Raw genomic sequence first — 19,164 nt, 5'->3', positions numbered from 1 at the left:
TGGTCACAGTAACCTTGACCTGTACAGCTGTCCTATTTTGGTAGGAGGGAGGGTGTTCTTTAGCTGATGATGTACCATGCTCTCCGATCCTGTTTTGAGCAAGAGACTTAAAGGAAACCACCCCCCTCCCCACCAATAAGTTGTGTGAACCATGAACTGAACTTCAAGAGGATTTACTCTGTCCTGAGCAAGCAGCTGTTGAGGGCAAGAGGGTAATTTGTAGTGTTTGCTGATGAGTTAAAGAAACCTAAGGTGCAATATCTATAATTTTAGGCAGCAAGTTGGCTGGTCTTAACTTTTCTGATCAAGGGTTTGTCCAGTGTCTCCAGGGTGTACACTAAGACCAGTATTTTTCCCCTTTCTTGAAAGAGTACAAACAGGCTGAAGAGCACAAATACAGCCCTTCCATTCCCAGAGCGGCTACTGCCTCAGTGTGACGTAATCCTGTTAAAAAATCACTTTCCTCCCGTCAGGGTAGCTGTGCCGCTAAGACGCCTCTTCTCCATTTCTTCTTCCACTTAGCCCACTGTTGCATTCTCACTGTTTTCGGGGTACAGCTTTACTCCTGTTCCCCATTGCAAGAATTCAGATATGAACTTTAATCATATCTCTCAGCAATTATGACCCACTCCCAAAGGTCTGTTTCAGTCCCAGGCTTCCAGTGAGGCGTCTCTGTCCTGAGACGATTCGCCTCTCCCAGGTAGTGGAGTGTTAAAGTCCAATATAATGAAGTTGTATAGTCCAAGGTAGTGAAGTTGGCTGATTTGGGGCTTAGGGAAGCCCTGTCTCAAGGCAATAGGACTCTTCAGCAAGTAAGCTGGGTTTCGCTTTGGCCATTACCGACCGTCCTCCCGCAATCAACAGGCAGGTACTGTACAAGGAAATTCAAATAAAGCACTGCAGCCGTCGGGACGTCTCACGGTGTCCCCGGAGATTCTCCGTAGGCCTCTTCCTATCTTTTTGAAATCTCTCCGGTCTTCACAGTGGTGGAAGGTAACAGTCTGCTTCTCCCACCAAAGGAAGAGGAGAGAACAGGTAGGATTCAGGGGATACACTTTTCCTTATCCCATTGGGACTAAACTGATGTTCTGAATACTTCACTGTGGAAACAGTATTGCAGGCTCGTACATCTGCGTCTGTGAAAGAGAACTAATTTCTCCAGCTACGTGGTGTCTTTCAATTAGCCAAGGTCACCATCACCAGACACCTCTCACTGATGTACAGATTGCCAGGGGGGAAAATAGAAAATTTTTGTTCAACAGTAGCATGACCTCTTGAGAGAAAGGCAAAGTGAGAGGTAATGGAAAAGCCGATTCTGTTGGTGGTCGTCACACCCTAAATTGAATTTTCCTTAGAGATCTGCGTCCTTCCCTCTAATTCTGGGCAATAGAGTATTGAGCAGAAAAGATAAAACCATTACAGTGATAAATATTACGTCTTTTCCAGTGTTTGAAATGTATTACCACAGTTTTAAAGTTTAAAAAAGGAAAATTCTTAATATGTAAACCCTGTGCAATTGTTGGAAGTATATGCTCCGACTTCTGTTTTCAGCTCTGCAAAAAGTAAGAAACAATATAAAAGTAAGTTTATATTCTTGCTCTCATCAGTTTTCCATTGAATTTCTTCAAGTCACTATCTTATTTGCACTATTTAAATAATGCTTTGAATAGGTGCCGATTCTTTCAGTCTTTGTGGATTAAACAGATTTTTAATTTTGCCATGATTTGTGATGTCCTGTGTCGGGGGGGGTTGTCTTTTGGGTGTCAGGTCGTGTGGCATCTCGGCTTGTGGGAATTTTCTTTGGAGTATCTCTTGGGGGTGATGGAGTTGGAGAGAGTGAGTGAATTTTTCTGTAGGAGCCACCCATCTCCGGAGCGTCTTGGCCATTGTCTCCAATGACCCCAGGGGCTTCCGCAATAGTTTGGATTAGGAAACCTTCCAAACACAGATTTGACAACTTTCCGGCAAGGGCTGAGCCGGGGAGAAGGTAACCCCTCCAATACTTAACTGATCGTTTTGTTTCGCTCCAGAGGTGGCTCCTGAAGGAGGTTATGGGATCAATCGATGGTATTTATCACATGCAGAGCATTGGGGAAGGTAAAATACAACAGAGTCCCCGCTCACAACCACCTTTCCTGGATGTCTCCAATAATCAGTCGGTTAATTATACTTTCTGTGTGTAGAGTACTGTACCAAGCACTTGGGAGAGTACAGTATAACAGAGGTAGTAGATATGTTCTCTTGCCCACGGCACGCCTACCTTCTAGAGTGGGAGACAGACGTTAATATAAATTAAATTACGGATCTGTAAATAAGTGCTGTGGGGCTGAGGGAGGGGTGAATAGAGGATGCAGACTAAGGTCCAGATGGTCATTTACTTAGAAGAAGTTAGGCCAAGCTTGGAAGTCATGTGATTCTCCACTCCTGCTGACCTGTAGGACTCAATTCAACTGAATGGTTTCCTCCTACATCCCTTATCAAGCAGGAGAGGATAATTATGACAACCTATATAAATAAATATATATCTCTCTCTATATTTATATATATATATAGAGAGAGAGAGGTTGTCATAATTATATGTATTTGTTAACTGCGTGTTAAGTGCCAGGCACTGTACTAAACACGGAGGTAGATACAAGGTGATTGGGTTGGACACAGTCCCTGTCCCACATAGGGCCTCAGTCTTAACCCCCATTTTACAGATGAAGTAACTGAGGCATAGAGAAGTTAAATGACGTACCCCAGGTCACACAGCAGATAAGTGGCAGAGATGGAATCAGATCCCAGGTCCTTCCGACTCCTAGGCCCGTGGCCTATCCCCTAGGCCACGCTGTTTGTCTTATTTATCGAGTACCCCTAGTACAAAGCCAGGCATCAGAGAAGACAGAAATACAGGTTTATCCCGGGCTATGGCTGCACAGTGCAAGGATTTGTCTGCTATTATTCATCGCTGTACCCCAGGGTCAAATCAACCCAAGCTACCGTCACCCCGAGGGTTTTATATTCACCTTGAGACTGATGCTTCTCTTTTGTGTAAGCCTGTCTATCCTGATGTTTTTCATGCAGGTAAACTCCCTCTCCACCTGGTCTGAGTTTTAACTGTCAACATTGAATGTTGGAGGAAGCTCTGCCCATGGAATAGCTCATATTTTTAAGGTACAGAGCAGAAAACTTTGGAGCGGCACCATCATTTAGAAATGGTTAATGCCTATGTCTCTGTAGTCACTATATCTCATGCCTGCTGTGAGCCTTGGGTAAGTCACTTAACTCCTCTGGGCCTCAGTTACCTCACCTGTAAATTGAGGATTGAAACTGTGAGCTTCACTTGGGACAGGGACTGGGTCCAACTCGATTTGCTTGTATCCACCCCAACACTTAGTACAGTACCTGGCACATAGTAAGCTCCTATAAACTACCACGCTTATCTCCTTCAGAGGCGTCAGCTACCAACTTCTATCACCCAGTGCAGCGCTGTAAGGTGGCGAAACAGATGGTTATGCTCTCTGTCAGCTAGCATTTTGGATTAAAACATCTTGCAGCATTTAAAGAAAGCAGATGAATTAACAAAAATGATTGAAGTAGATCATAATAGAAGAGTCCCAAGATGTCCAGGGGTGTTTGCAAGGTACCAGCTTGCTACAGGGTACTTCATGAAATTCTTCACTACCACAGTCAACAAGACAAATTTCAACCGCTGCGTGTTTCTACCGCCGCAGCCTCCTGCAGAGACTCATAATCCTAACCCAGCTCCTTTAGTTTATATATTGCAATGTTGCACTTTGAGCAATTTACAAAGATTAAACCAGCGCGTAGCACATGAAGGCATTTCTTATTGTTTTTCCAGAGGTTCTGGAACAGATCCCAATATATAGCCTAGAAGTCTCACATTCATGATTCAGCCTTGTTAGGGAATATATCTCCATTGCATTGTAAGATGTTCAGTCCCTGCAATCACAATGCCATTTTTAGATCACCTCTGTCAACTCTCCTGCAGAGTGTGAGAGAATGTGGAGCCAAAGGCATTGGCAACAACTTCAGTTCATCAATTAATAAAAAGTATACTGAGGGCCTACACTAAGAAGAACACTACGAAGCATGTGGGAGAGTACAGAATTCACTCGCCCTTAAAGAGTACAATTTCAAGGGGAAGATGGACACTAAATATTTAGAGGAAGAAGGAAAGTGGGCATTAAGCAACAGTTGAGAAGGAGTGTAAAATAGAGTAAGGGCCCGGCATCAGAGGGACCTGGGTTCTAATTCAAATTCTGCCACTTGTCTGCTGTGTGACCTTGGGCAAGTCACGTAACTTCTCTGTGCCTTAGCTCCCTCATCTGTAAAATGAGGATTAAGATAATGATCCCCATGAGGGACATGGGCTGTGTCCAACTTGATTACCTTATCTACCCCAGGACTTGGAACGGTGCTTGGCACATAGTAAACACTTAGCACCATGCCATAAAAAAAAGTAGCGAGGACATAGAAACATAATTGGCACAAAGTACTTGAGTGGGAGTTGGGATAAAGCTGGAGGAATGGAGAAATTTAATCAGAGAAGAGGAGTTGCAGTTTCAGCTGGGCTTTGCAGTTGGAGATAACAGTGGTCTGGTGAATGGGAAAGGAAAGGGAATTCCAGGCTGGAAAACAGCACGAGGAAGGGATTGGAGGAAGGAGAGATGAGAATGAGGTACAGTGAATAGGTTATCTTGGCATCTGCAGGGTCAAGCTGGTATGGAAAGGATCTTGGATAGATAAGCAGTGCTTTGAACAGTGCTTTGCACGTAGTAAGCGCTTAATAAATACCATCAATAATAATAAGCAGTGGGGAAACAACTGAGTGTCTTAAAGCCAGGGGTGGGGAGATTCTGCTGGATGCAGAGAGAATTCATTCATTCAATCGTATTTATTGAGCTCTTACAGTGTGCAGAGCACTGTACTAAGCGCTGGGGAAGTACAAGTTGGCAACATATGGAGACGGTCCCTACCCAACAGCGGGCTCACAGTCTAGAAATGGGTAGAGAGAATGGGTAGCCATTGAAGGCTTTGGAGTGTGTATGTGGTTTATGGTGTAGAATGATGTTTTAAGAAAATAAGGGCAGCAGAGTGAATTATGGATCGGAGAGAAGAGGGTCTGAGGCAAGGAAGTCCTGTGAGGAAGCTGATGGGTTTAGGTTCATTCATTCATTCAATCGTATTTATTGAGCGACATGTATTTATTGAGCGTATGTATTGAGGTTGTGTCAAGCTCCTGGACTAGGATGGTCGTCATTTGGTGAAAGAGGAAATGGTGCGTCCTGGAAACGTGGAGGAAAAATAGCATTTATTGGCAGACAACACAGGAGTTGAAAGGGAAAGTGATGTCAAGGATGATGCCAAAGTTACAGGTTCGAGAGGATGGTTGGTGGTGGGGTCAACAGTGGTGGTAGTTTTTGTAGAGGATTTGGGAAGGAAGATGAGGACTTTTATTTTAGGCATGCTGAGTTTAAGGTGGGGGCAGGGCATCTATAATAATAATTATGGTATTTGTTAAGCAGTTACTATGTGCCAGGCACTGTACCAAGCGCTGGGGTGGAAACAAGCGAATCAGGCTGGACTCGATCTCTGTCCCAGGCAGGGCTCACGGTTCCAATCCCCATTTTACAGATGAGGTAACTGAGGCCCAGAGAAGTGAAGTGACCTGCCTAAGGTCACACAGCAGCAAGTGGCAGAGCCAGGATTAGAAACCCTGATTTGACTCCCAGGGCCATGCTTATCCACTTCGCCATGCTGCTTCCATCTATGTAGTGATGTCCCAGAGGCAAGAGGAAATACAAGACTAATGGGGGTAAGAGACTTGGAGTCATCTGCAGGGAGCCCAGTGCTTGGCACATAGTAAGCACTTAATAAATGCCATTATTATTATTATGAAGTGGAAGGTAAAGGATCTGCCCATAGTTCAAGAAAGCCCTATTAATCTTTTGCAAAACTGTAAAGCAGGGAAGCAGCGTGGCTCAGTGGAAAGAGCACGGGCTTTGGAGTCAGAGGTCATGTGTTCGAATCCCAGCTCCGCCACATGTCTGCTGTGTGACCTTGGGCAAGCCACTTCACTTCCCTGAGCCTCAGTTCCCTCATCTGTAAAATGGGGATTAAGACTGTGAGCCCCACATGGGACAATCTCATCACTTTGTATCCCCCCCAGCGCTTAGAACAGTGCTTTGCACATAGTAAGCGCTTAACAAATACCATCATTATTAAAGGTCTGGCTGCGAATCTTACAGACCACCGGCCTGGCCCAGGCAATTGGAGGCAAACTCCTCCCAGAGGGCCCCAGGGGCTTTTGAGATGTAGCCACACATTTCCTTTTCCACAATTCTCTTGCTCCCCGCCAACAGAAGATCCGATTTGGTTATTTTAAAATCACAAAGTTCTTCCACACAAGATGGAAGAACTCTCCCCCTGGTCCCTTCCTCTCCCCCTCATCCCCCTCTCCATCCTCCCCCTTTTAGACTGTGAGCCCACTGTTGGGTAGGGGCTGTCTCTATATGTTGCCAATTTGTACTTCCCAAGCACTTAGTACAGTGCTCTGCACATAGTAAGCGCTCAATAAATACGATTGATGATGATGATGATCTTGCCTCCTTCCCTTCCCCACAGCACCTGTATATATGTATCATCAATCGTATTTATTGAGCGCCTACTGTGTGCCGAGCACTGTACTAAGCGCTTGGAAAGTACAAGAAGTACAATTATGTATATATGTTTGTACATATTTATTACTCTTTATTTTACTTGTACATATCTATTCTATTTATTTGATTTTGTTAGTATGTATGGTTTTGTTCTCTGTCTCCCCCTTTTAGACTGTGAGCCCACTGTTGGGTAGGGACTGTCTCTCTATGTTGCCAACTTGGACTTCCCAAGCGCTCAGTACAGTGCTCTGCACACAGTAAGCGCTCAATAAATACGATTGATTGATTGATTGATTGATGGAGCGGTAGTCCAGTCCATAACAGTCCAACACCGAGGCGGTAGAAACGTAAAGATCATCGAATGCCGAGCGAGAGCAGAGGAACTGGATGGAGTGGATGGTAGAAAGACCAAAATACCCTCTGCGATCATTCCGGACAGCCCACCTCTGTCTGGCATAGCGGCGATTTGATGTCGGGGCCTGCCAGAAAGACAGAAAGCCACGTCAACCACGCCATCGTCGGATTGTGAGTCCCCCCAAAAGATCCTACCGGTGTGTATTCTCTCAGCGCTCAACACTGTGCACTGCACTAAGTAGAGACTTCTTTAAAAAATGGTATTTAAGCACTATGTGCCAGGCACTACACGGATTGTGAGTCCCCGCCCAAAGATCCTACCTGTGTATATTCTCTCAGCGCTCAGCACTGTGCGCTGCACTAAGTAGAGACTTTTTTAAAAAAATGGTATTTAAACACTTACTACGTGCCAGGCACTATACTAAGCACCAGGGTGGACACAGCCTACATTATGAGAAGCAGCGTGGCTCAATCAATCAATCAGTCGTATTTATTGAGCGCTTACTGTGTGCAGAGCACTGTACTAAGCGCTTGGGAAGTACAAGCTGGCAACATATAGAGACGGTCCCTACCCAAGAGTGGGCTCACAGTCTAGAAGGGGGAGACAGAGAACAAAACAAAACATTAACAAAACATTGAGAAGCAGTGTGGTTCAGTGGAAAGAGCACGGGCTTCGGAGTCAGAGGGCATGGGTTCGAATCCTGACCGCCACATGTCTCTCCCCCTTTAGACTGTGAGCCCACTGTTGGGTAGGGACTGTCTCTATATGTTGCCAGTTTGTACTTCCCAAGCGCTTAGTACAGTGCTCTGCACATAGTAAGCGCTCAATAAATACGATTGATGATGTTGATGTCTGCTGTGTGACCTTGGGCAAGTCACTTAACTTCTCTGAGCCTCAGTTACCTCATCTGTAAAATGGGGATTAAGACTGTGAGCCCCAACGTGGGACAACTTGATCATCTTGTATCCCCCCCCAGCGCTTAGAACAGTGCTCTGCACATAGTAAGCGCTTAATAAATGCCATTATTATTATTATTATCAACAAAATAAAATAAATAGAATATGTACAAGTAAAATAAATAGAGTAATAAATACGAACAAGCATATATACATATATACAGGTGCTGTGGGGAAGGGAAGGAGGTAAGGAGGAGGGGGAGAGGAAGGAGGGCGCTCAGTCTGGGAAGGCCTCCTGGAGGAGGTGAGCTCTCAGTAGGGCTGGTTACTGAGGTATGGGGAAGTGAAGTGACTTGACCAAGGTCACCCAGCAGACAAATGGTGGAGCCAGGATTCCTTCTGATTCCCAGGCCCCCACTTGGCCATGCTGCTTCCGTGGCCTAGTGGATAGGAAGTGAGCCAGGAATTGATCCAGGGAGCAATAGAAAGTGAGCAAGGTCAGGGGAGACATCAGGAAGTGAGCCAGGAAACAGCAGGAAAGTGATCCAAGAGCAACAGGAAAGTGGAAAGAGCACGGGCTTGGGAGTCAGAGGTCGTGGGTTCTGACTCCGGCTCCGCCACATGTCAGCTGTGACTTTGGGCAAGTCACTTAACTTCTCTCTGCCTCAGTGACCTCACCTGTAAAATGGGGATTAAGACTGTGAGCCCCCCGTGGGACAACGTGATAACCTTGTATCTACCCCAGGACTCAGAACAGAGCTTGGCACGTAGTAAGCTATTAACAAATGCCATCGTTATTGGAGAAGCAGCGAGGCTCAGCGTCAAGAGCCCGGGCTTTAGAGTCAGAGGTCATGGGTTCAAATCCCGGCTCCAGCAACTGTCAGCTGTGTGACTTTGGGCAAGTCACTTAACTTCTCCGTGCTTCAATTCCCTCATCTGTAAAATGGGGATTAAGACTGTGAGGTTCCCCCCCCGTGGGACAACCTGATCACCTTGTAACTTCCCCAGCGTCTAGAACAGTGCTTTGCACATAGTAAGCGCTTAACAAATACCATTATTATTATCAACAGCACTTAGAACAGTGCTTAGCACATAGTAAGTGCTTAACAAACCTGTCTACGTGTTTTGTTGTCTTCTCCCCCTTTTAGACTGTGAGCCCGTTGCTGGGTAGGGACCGTCTCTATATGTTGCCGACTTGTTCTTCCCAAGCGCTTAGTACAGTGCTGTGCACACACTAAGCGCTCAATAAATGCAATTGAATGAATGAACAAATGCCATCATTATTGTATAAGCTTGGATGCAGTCCATGTCCCACATGGAATTTAAAGTCTTAATGCCCATTTTGCAGATGAGATAACTGAGGCACAGAGAAGTTGTGACTTGCCCAAGGTCACACAACTGACAGTTTGAGTAATTACTATTGCTACTTTAGAGAAGCAGCATGGCTCAGTGGCAAGAGCCTGGGCTTTGGAGTCGGAGGTCATGGGTTCAAATCCTGACTCTGCCAATTGTCAGTTGTGTGACTTTGGGCAAGTCACTTCACTTCTCTGTGCCTCAGTGACCTCATCTGTAAAATGGGGATTAAAACTGTGAGCCCCCCCGTGGGACAGCCTGATCACCTTGTAAGCTCCCCAGCGCCTAGAACAGTGCTTTGCACATAGTAAGCACTTAATAAATGCCATCATCATTATTATTATTACCATCAGTGGAAAAGAGCCTGGGCTTTGGATTCAGAGGTCATAGGTTCAAATCCCAGCTCCACCTTTGGGCAAGTCACTTCACTTCTCTGTGCCTCAGTTCCCTCACCTGTAAAATGGGGATTAAGACTGTGACCCCCGTGGGACAACCTGATCACCTTGTAACCTCCCCAGCGCTTACAGCAGTGCTTTGCACATAGTAAGCGCTTAACAAATGCCATCATCATCGTCATCATCACTTAGCTGCGTGACTTTGGGCAAGTCACTTCACTTCTCTGTGCCTCAGTTCCCTCACCTGTAAAATGGGGGTGAAGACTGTGAGCCCCCCGTGGGACAGCCTGATCACCTTGTAACCTCCCCAGCGCTTAGAACAGTGCTTTGCACATAGTAAGCGCTTAATAAATGCCATCATTATTATTATTACCAGAAACTTGGTTTCTCGTTCTGTTTCTGCCCTTCCCAAACTGGAATCAACGGATTTTTTTCCAGCAGAGGGCAGCCATAGCTCATCACTCAACCCAGATTTCTCAGAAAATCAAAAAAGGGGTTTTTAGTCCATTGAACGGTAAAGTGGAATCCGCTGGGCTCTTTGAAGATTCACCATCCTCCTCCCATTCTACTTTATAGGCAAACATTGGGATTCCCTGAAATCTTGGGAGCAAGGTCCGTGGTGGAGAACCTCAGGAAGATGCGGAGTCGTGGGTCAACTGAATTAATAATAATAATGGCATTTGTTAAGCGCTTACTATCATCATCATCATCAATCGTATTTATTGAGCGCTTACTATGTGCAGAGCACTGTACTAAGCGCTTGGGAAGTACAAGTTGGCAACATATAGAGACAGTCCCTACCCAACAGTGGGCTCACAGTCTAAAAGGGGGGAGACAGAGAACAAAACCAAACATACTAACAAAATAAAATAAATAGAATAGATATGTACAAATAAAATAAGTAAATAAATAGAGTAATAAATATGTACAAACATATATACAGGTGCTGTGGGGAAGGGAAGGAGGTAAGATGGGGGGATGGAGGGGGGACGAGGGGGAGAGGGGGAGAGGAAGGAAGGGGCTCAGTCTGGGAAGGCCTCCTGGTGGAGGTGAGCTCTCAGCAGGGCCTTGAAGGGAGGAGCAGGGCCTTGAAGGGAGGAAGTGCTTACTATGTGCAGAGCACTGTTCTAAGCGCTGGGGGTGGATACAAGGTGATCAGGTTGTCCCACGTGGGGCTCACAGTCTTAATCCCCATTTTACAGATGAGGTAACTGAGGCTCAGAGAAGTTAAGTGACTTGCCCAAGGTCACCCAGCAGACATGTGGCGGAGCCTGGATTCGAACCCATGACCTCCGACTCCAAAGCCCAGGCTCTCTTCCACGGAGCCACGCTGCTTCTCCATCCTGGGGTTATCCTGGGGTTTATTTTCCTGGGGTTACCCTTGTCAGCATGGCCTAGCGACAAGAGCACAGGCCTGAGTTCTAATCCTAGCTCTGCACTGGCCTGCTGTGTGGCCTTGGACGAGTCACTTAGATTCTCTGTGCCTCAGTTCCCTCTTTGGCGAACTGGGGATTCAGTACCTGGTTTCCCTCCTTAGACTGAGGGCCCCATGTGGATCTGATTATCTTGTATCTGTGACAGACTGAGCCCCCTCCTTCCTCTCCCCCTCCTCCCCGTCCTCCCGCCTTACCTCCTTCCCCTCCCCATAGCACCTGTATATATGTATATCTGTTTGTACAAATTTAATACTCTATTCATTTTACATGTACATATTTATTCTAATTTGTTAATATGTTTTGTTTTGTTGTCTGTCTACCCCTTCTAGACTGTAAGCCCGCTGTTGGGTAGGGACCGTCTCTATATGTTGCCAACTTGTACTTCCCAAGGGCTTAGTACAGTGCTCTCTCACTCGGATGGACTGAACACTTATAATAATAATAATAATAATAATGGCATTTATTAAGCGCTTACTATGTGCAAAGATTGAGCCCAGACCCTCCTTCCTCTCCCCCTTCCCCCGTCTTACCCCCTTCCCCTCCCCACAGCACCTGTATATATGTTTGTGCGTATTTGCAAGTCACTTAACTTCTCTGGGCCTCAGTTCCCTCATCTGCAAAATGGGGATGAAGACTGGGAGCCCCCCGTGGGACAACCTCATCACCTTGTAACCTCCCCAGCGCTTAGAACAGTGCTTTGCACATAGTAAGAGCTTAATAAATGCCATCATTATTAGTAGTAGTAGTAGTAAGTGCTCAATAAATACAATTGAATGAATGAATGGCAGTGGTTGGCATATAGTAAACATTTAACAAATACCACAATTATTAAGGATTAGTAATAATATTGCTAGTTCAGATTTGGGAAAGTCCAGTTCTCTCCTGCGTTAAAGCCACCTACTCTCTGTCTTTCTGGAGCCAGCTAGCCCTTTTCCCTGAGATACTAAGCGCTTAGTACAGTGCTCTGCACATAGTAAGCGCTCAATAAATACGATTGATTGATTGATTCAGTAGTCCTTTCTCCTGATTTGACTTAGGTGCTCCCCCCTTGGTCTCCACCCCTATGCTGTAGACTCCTTCTCAGCTTTTCTGGGAATTGGCAGGAGAATCTGGATCCTTTACCTTGCCTCCTTTTCGGTCAGACCCATGCTGAAGGGAAACCTACTTCCCCTGTGCAAGAGGGACTGTGTCTAACTTGATTATGTTGTGTAATAAAAAATAACGGTATTTAAGTGCTTACCACGTGTCAAGCCCTGTTCTAAGCACCGGGGAGATACAAGCTAATCAGGTTGCACACAGTCCCTGTCTCATGTGGGGCTCACAGTCTTCATCCCCATTTTACAGATGAGGTATATCATCATCATCATCAATCGTATTTATTGAGCGCTTACTATGTGCAGAGCACTGTACTAAGCGCTTGGGAAGTACAAATTGGCAACATATAGAGACAGTCCCTACCCAACAGTGGGCTCACAGTCTAAAAGGGGGTATATGAGCCCCACATGGGCAGGGACTGTGTGCAACCTGATTAGCTTGTATCTCCCTGGTGCTTAGAACGGGGCTTGACACACAGTCTTCATCCCCATTTTACAGATAATAATAATAATAATGGCATTTATTAAGCGCTTACTATGTGCAAAGCACTGTTCTAAGCGCTGGGGAGGTTACAAGGTGATCAGGTTGTCCCACGGGGGGCTCACAGTCTTCATCCCCATTTTACAGGTGAGGGAACTGAGGCACAGAGAAGTGAAGGGACTTGCCCAAAGTCACACAGCTAAGTGATGATGACGATGATGATGGCATTTGTTAAGCGCTTACTATGTGCAAAGCACTGCTGTAAGCGCTGGGGAGGTTACAAGGTGATCAGATTGTCCCACGGGGGTCACAGTCTTAATCCCCATTTTACAGGTGAGGGAACTGAGGCCCAGAGAAGTGAAGTGACTGGCCCAAAGGTGGAGCCGGGATTTGAACCTATGAGGTATATGAGGCACAAAGTGACTTGCCCAAAGTCACGCAACAGACAAGTCGCGGAGCCAGGATTAGAACCCAGATCCTTCTGACATCCAGATCTGTGCTCTGTCCACTAGGCCATGCTGCTTCCTGGGGTCATACCTACCCCAGAGCCTAGTACAATGCTTGGCTCGAAAGTGTGGTCTTAACAAATGCCATTATTATTATTATTAATATTATTTTTATTATTATGAGTGATTCCAAAGCCTCCTTGAAGACTGTACATACTCTACCTGAGCCCCACCAGCCCTGATGAGAACTGTCTCATTAGCCAACTAACTTAAGGGAAGATTTAGTTGTGGTCAAGTCCTTGCTGCATTCCAGCAGCGGAGGGCTCAGAAAGTTGAATTTAATGGGTGCAGATGAGGACTTTTTTCTTTCTTTCCATGAGGCTGAAACAATGGTCAAAATGGTTCCAGAATCCCTCCCGTTGGACCTCTGTAGCCCCTCGGCTGGGGCTATTGTCAGCTGGGCATGTTTTTTCTACCTCCAACTTCTACCAGCCTGCTTGGATCCAGGGGGACCCCTCTGAAGAATGGAAAAACCCAAAATGCAACTTGTCAGGCAACAAACACACCAAAAAACCCCCCTTAAAACAGGGTTAAGGTTCCCTCAGGAGAAATTTGAGATTGGGCTAGTGATGTGAACTTCAAAAACGGTTGTCCTCAGTCCGGCAATTCCCGCTGATATTCCATTGTTCCTGAACAGGTTTGGATAAAAACCCAGGTTTTTCTAGTGGAAAATGAGTTTCTAACAGCAGTAATCCCCTGGGCACCCACCGTTCTCTTCATCAACCTGAGGCAATGAGAGCGTGGCGCTATCCGCTCACAGGCTGCCACAAGTAGATTGCTTTTATCTCTTTTAATGGAGAATGGGCCTAATTTTCATTTCATTCCTTTTGTGCTTTAGGATCCTGAGTAGGGAAGGAAAGCCGGTCCAGATCAGCTTTTTAATTCATTCATTCGATCGTATTTATTGAGCGCTCACTGTGTGCAGAGCACTGTACTAAGCACTTAATCTCTACCTTGGGGTGGTTTGCCCAGGTGAAAGGAATAAGCTCTCATCTTTCTAGCTGTCAATCCCCCCTTCCCTCCCTCCTGGAATTCCCTTCCCCTTCTCACCCAACAGACTGCTGATTTTCCCATCTCCAAACTCTTCCTAGAATCCGATCTCAATCGATGGTATTTATTGAGTGCTTACTATGTACAGAGCACTGTGTTCGGGAGAGTCCAAACAACAGAATTAACGCACAAGCTCCCTGCCCATAGCAACTTTACAGTCTAAAGGGGGAGACAGACATTAAAATAATTTATAATATATAATTTAAAGATATGTACGTAAGTGCTGTGGGGCAAATATCAAGTGTTCAAAGGTCGCAGATCCAAATGCATAGACAATGTAGGGGGGAGAGGGAGCTAGGGAAAAGAGGGCTTAATTGGTGAAGGCCTCTTGGAGGAGGTGTGACCTTAGTAATGCTTTGAATGGTGGTCTGGTGTATATGGAAGGGAGTTCCAGGCTAGGGGGAGGATGAGGGAAATAATAATAATAAAGATGGTATTTGTTAATGGCTTACTATGTGCCAAGCACTGTTCTAAGTGCTAGAGTAGATAAAGGTTATCAGGTTGTCCCACACGGGGCTCACACTCTTAATCCTCATTTTACAGATGAGGGAACTGAGGCACAGAGAAGTGAAGTGACTTGCCCAAAGTCACACACCTGACAAGCGGCGGAGCCGGGATTAGAACCCACGACTTCTGACTCCCAAGCCGTGCTCTTTCTATTAAGCCACGCTAAAGGGGTCAGTGGCAAGATAGATGAGATTGGGGTACAGTGAGTAAACTAATAATAATTAATAATAATTGTGGTATTTAAGTGCTTACTATGTGCCAGGCACTGTACTGAGTGCTGGGCTGGGTACAAGCAAATTGGGTTGGACACAGTCCTTGTCCCACGTGGGGCTCACAGTCTTAATCCCACTTTACAGGTAAGGAAACTGAGGCACAAGGAAGTTAAAAGACTTGCCCAAACTCACAGAGCGGACAAGTGGTGGAGCTGGGATTAGAACCCAGGTCCTTCTGACTCCCAGGTGAGCGAATAAACTCCATTTTTAATACACTTAATTTGTAATGCTCAACAATTGAATCTCTCCCATGTGCATAACTTCCCCCTTATCACAGACTCTTTCAGATTCACGGCTGACAAAATTTCTCGGGCTTATCCTATTTTAGTTAACTCTTAATAGCCATTATAAGAAGAAAACTCCAGATTCAATTATGACTCCAGATTTTCCCCTTCCAATCTTAGTATTCATTCATTCATTCGATCGTATTTATTGAGCGCTTACTGTGTGCAGAGCACTGTACTAAGCGCTTGGGAAGTACAAGTTGGCAACATGTAGAGACGGTCCCTACCCAACAGCGGGCTCACAGTCTAGAAGGCGGGCTCACCCTATACAACATTGCTTTACTCCAAATTTCAATATTCCAGTTTATCCAAAATTATCCAAAAAAGGGTCCGGTACCTCTTTTACCAATGTAGCAAAATCTAATGCAGTAGAATTTGAAAAATAGGGATTAAATCGCCACCCCTACAGGCAGTTCTAGCCTGGGACAGCAATGGCAAATTCTCACCCAATTACCTTCTTTGCGGTTTCACATTAAACCATTTGATTGAGGGAGGAGCCTTCCTTTTAATCATCTAAATTGATAGCTCTAGCTCCCTAGGGTTTTCTTATTTCCAATAAGGCCCAGAAGGAAAGTTGGTTAGGATTCCTAATAATAATAATAATAATAATTGTGGTATTTGTTAAGCACTTATTATATGCCGGGTACTGTACTAAGCGCTGAGGTGGATATAAGCAAGTTGTGTTGGACACAGTCCCTGTCCCTTGTGGGGCTCACAGTCTCAATCCCCATTTTACAGGTGAGGTAACTGAGTTGCAGAGAAATGACGTGACTTGCCCAAGGTCACACAGCAGGCAAACTGGGGTTAGAACCCATCACCTTCTGACCCCCAATCAATCAATCAATCAATCGTATTTATTGAGCGCTTACTGTGTGCAGAGCACTGTAAGCCAGTGCTCTACCCACCGTGCCATGCTGTTTTTCCTTTCCTACCCCCATGCCTCAGTTGCAGATTCCCTGCAACTAACTGGGCAATTTCAACAATGTTCATTTAAACACAACCCACTCTATACACAGACACCCTTTTACGAACAGGGGTGTGGGGGTTAGGGGGATGTTCCCAGTCTGAACACATGCACACAACCTTTTCAACACTTGGAACAATCTACACACCCACACTATTATACAAAAATAAGGGTGCACCCAATCCCAACACATTCACACAGTCTTCTGTACTTAAAACAGAATGGTGATATTCCCAGGCCAACAGCAGGCATCTTTCTTCATCAGGGGCGAAAGTAGCAGGTTACAGAACGTAAGGTCTATCTCAGACCCTGATCTCTCATGGGAGGCTGGTTTGGTAACTTGATTAGTGTTGGTTTGTTGTCTGTCTCCCCCTTCTAGACTGGCGAGCCCGTTGTTGGGTAGGGACTGTCTCTATATGTTGCTGACTTGTATTTCCCAAGCGCTTAGTACAGTGCTCTGCAGACAGTAAGCGCTCAATAAATATGATTGAATGAATGAATGGTTTAAACATATACTTCCCAGACTGAGCCCCTTCCTTCCTCTCCCCCTTGTCCCCCTCTCCATCCCCTCATCTTACCTCCTCCTCTTCCCCACAGCACCTGTATATATGTATATATGTTTGTACATATTTATTACTCTATTTATTTTACTTGTACATATCTATTCTATTTTATTCTGTAGCATGTTTGGTTTTGTCTCCCCCTTTTAGACTGTGAGCCCACAGTTGGGTAGGGACTGTCTCTATATGTTGCCAATCTGTACTTCCCAAGCGCTTAGTACAGTGCTCTGCACACAGTAAGCGCTCAATAAATACGATTGATGATGATGATGATATACTTCAATCTCAGAAGAACCCCGGATGAGATCCCATTTTACAGCTTTCATTACTCGCACTCTGGGAGGACTGGAGTCCTGGGGAAATATCAGGGAAAGTCCTCAGTGAGCTTGGTCACTACTTGCCCACAGGGCATACAAACCACTATACATGAATCGTGTGTTGTCCTTCCGCTCACTAACAGCCTCCTTAGCTGCCCCGGGCAATAACTTAGCTCCAACAGGGCCACCTGAAGGAGCGTGGCATAGTAGAAAGAGCAGCGGACTGGGAATCAGAAGGTTATGGGTTCTAATCCTGACTCCGCCACTTGTCTGCTGTGTGACTTTGGGGAGATCCCTTCACTTCCTTGGGCCTCAGTTACCTCATCTGGAAAATGGAGATTAGGACTGTGAGCCCCATGTGGGACCACCCGATTACCTCGTATACACCCCAGCACTTGGAACCCAAGGATTAGAACCCATGACCTCTGACTCCCAAGCCCGTGCTCTTTCCAATAATAATAATAATGTTGGTATTTGTTAAGCGCTTACTATGTGCCAAGCACTGTTCTAAGCACCAGGGGGAACACAAGGCAATCAAGATTGTCCCATGTGAGGCTCACAGTCTTCATCCCCATTTTACAGATGAGGTAACTGAGGCCCAGAGAAGTGAAGTGACTTGCCCAAAGTCCCAAAGCTGACAGTTGGTGGTCGGGATTAGAACCCATGACCTCTGACTCCCAAGCCCAGGTGCTTGCCAGTGAGCCACACTGCTTCTCTGTAATACACTGTAGTAGAGTGGCTGGCACCTTGTTAAGCGCTTACCACACAATAGCACCCTAATTATAATTGTTGTTATTGTCGTGCTGAGGCAGGGATGGACGAGGGCACAAGGTGGGCTCAGCCTTTGCCTTCACCAGCCACACTCCCACGTTATGGTAGCAGATGGGGCGTTCTGGAGAGGGGGTATCCGTGGAGTCACCAAGGATCAGAAATGCTTCGACAGCATTGGCACATAGTAAATGCTTAACAAATACCATTTTTGTTATTATTATTATTTTGTCTCATCTACTGCCTGCAACATGATGCGTTTTGTCTCACACTCCGATAGTTTTGCTTCAAGGTCTCACTTCTCTTCAGCCACCCCGTCTCGGTCCCCTTCTTAGTTCAGCCTGTGAGGCCTGTCCCTTTACCTATCTATTCTATTCATTTTATTTTGTTAGTATGTTTGGTTTTGTTCTCTGTCTCCCCCTTCTAGACTGTGAGCCCACTGTTGGGTAGGGACTGTCTCTATATGTTGCCAGCTTGTACATCCCAAGCGCTTAGTACAGTGCTCTGCACACAGTAAGCGCTCAATAAATACGATTGATTGATTGATTGACCTGGGGGCCCTCCTGTCAATCACAGAATCCTCTGACAAGTTGGCACTAGAGGACTGGGCCGTAGTAGATCAGTGAGGAGAGATAGGATGGGGCGAGCTGATTGAGGGCTTTAAAGCCAACGGTAAGACATTTCTGACATTTCTGTTCTCTGTCTCCCCCTTTTAGACTGTGAGCCCACTGTTGGGTAGGGACTGTCTCTGTATGTTGCCAACTTGTACTTCCCAAGCGCTTAGTACAGTTCTCTGCACACAGTAAGCGCTCAATAAATACGATTGATTGTTTGATGTGGAGGTGGATGGGCAGCCATCGGAAGGTGTGAGTGGGGAGACATCTCCTCCAAGAAGTCTTCCATGACCTCTTTTTTTCCTCACCCTCCTCTCCCACCCTTCTGTGTTGCCTATGAACTTGGATCTGTACCCCATAAGTACTTAGATACTCATCCACTCCCCTCCCCTACAGCATACGTGTACATATCCTTACATTCTGATACTTCAATCTATCAATCATATTTATTGAGCGCTTACTGTGTGCAGAGCACTGTACTAAGCGCTTGGGAAGTACAAGTCGGCAGCATATAGAGACGGTCCCTACCCAATAGTGGGCTCACAGTCTAGAAGGGGGAGGCAGAGAACAAAACCAAACATATTAGCAAAATAAAATAAATAGAATAGATATGTACAAGTAAAATAGAGTAATAAATACGTACACAC

This window comes from Tachyglossus aculeatus, chromosome 7 (genome assembly GCF_015852505.1).
Source record: "Tachyglossus aculeatus isolate mTacAcu1 chromosome 7, mTacAcu1.pri, whole genome shotgun sequence".
Lineage (NCBI taxonomy): Eukaryota > Metazoa > Chordata > Mammalia > Monotremata > Tachyglossidae > Tachyglossus > Tachyglossus aculeatus.
The sequence above is the reverse complement of the archived record's forward strand: the minus strand, read 5'-3'. Positions refer to the sequence as shown.